The following is a 1,229-nucleotide window of genomic DNA, read 5'->3' as shown; positions in this document are numbered from 1 at the left end:
GTCGATCGTTCCTGCCTGATTCGGTCCAACTTCCCTTCCAGATTCAACTTCGGTTGAGTCATTCGGTCGACTGATCCCTCCGTTTGGTTGACCCATCCCGCTATCCTCGCTAGCTTATCTGGTTTGATACGATCAATCCGGCCTGATCTTGGTCATCGTTTATCCACTGTTCGGTTGACCGATCCTGAGGTTTGATCAACCAATCTTGAGGTTCGCTCGATCGATCCCTTGGTCAAGCCTTAGCCGCAGGATGATATGATCTCTAGGGTTCGGTCGACTGATTTGGATGTTCGGTCGACCGATTCTAGTAAAATTATAACTTGCACAAATGTTAGTCTTCTTGCAAAATAGAGTTAGAATAACAAATAATAAAACATGTAAAGATAAGCTTTGATAGCCTTCTGATTGTCTAGTCTTGACTTTGATTTTCGTTGAAATTCTAGGTCGAACTGATACCTACTGTTCCCTCTTCAGGGAGTGCATCCTCACCTTGTCACTCTTCTCCAGTGACCTACCTTTACTTGTCAATTTATTGTTGGTTGACTAGCCTCTTGACCCACCAGGTCTTCATGCCAGTTATCCGGTCTCGCGAACCCAACTAAACTTCTACTGGTTATCCAGTCTCGCAGACCCAACCAGACTTCCTACTAGATATTCGGTCGGCCCGTTGACCTATCTGGACTTTACACCAGCTATCCAATCCAGCGGACCTAGCTATATTTCAGCCTGGTGTCCGGTCCTTTGGACTCATCAATTCTTGCATACTCAGTAAAGCAGTTAGATCACAAAACACCTAATTTAACTCACTTATCATTTATCAAAATATGAGTTAGATCATTAGTGCAAACTGCACCAACAAAATACACATGATTCAGCCTAGACATACATTCGATAAAGTTTCCTTGACATACTATCATCTCAATCTATTTCGATGCTATGTTGTTAAGGTTTGGTAAACCTTTTATAACTAACTGTTCTAAGTTATCAATTAAAACTAAGGATGAAATACATGATATAATATATAATTGGTAATTTAAAGTATGCATGATCATGGCAAGTCAATCAATTTAAACAATTCATATTATTATAATAATTATTATTGTTTTTATTATAATAATTATTGTTGTTATTATTATTGTTGTTATTATTATTATTGTTGTTATTATAATTGTTATTATTATTGTTGTTATTATTATTAATTAGTTTCATAGTTAAAATATACTTGATTT

Source organism: Zingiber officinale, chromosome 5A (assembly GCF_018446385.1).
Source record: "Zingiber officinale cultivar Zhangliang chromosome 5A, Zo_v1.1, whole genome shotgun sequence".
Taxonomy (NCBI): domain Eukaryota; kingdom Viridiplantae; phylum Streptophyta; class Magnoliopsida; order Zingiberales; family Zingiberaceae; genus Zingiber; species Zingiber officinale.
The sequence above is the reverse complement of the archived record's forward strand: the minus strand, read 5'-3'. Positions refer to the sequence as shown.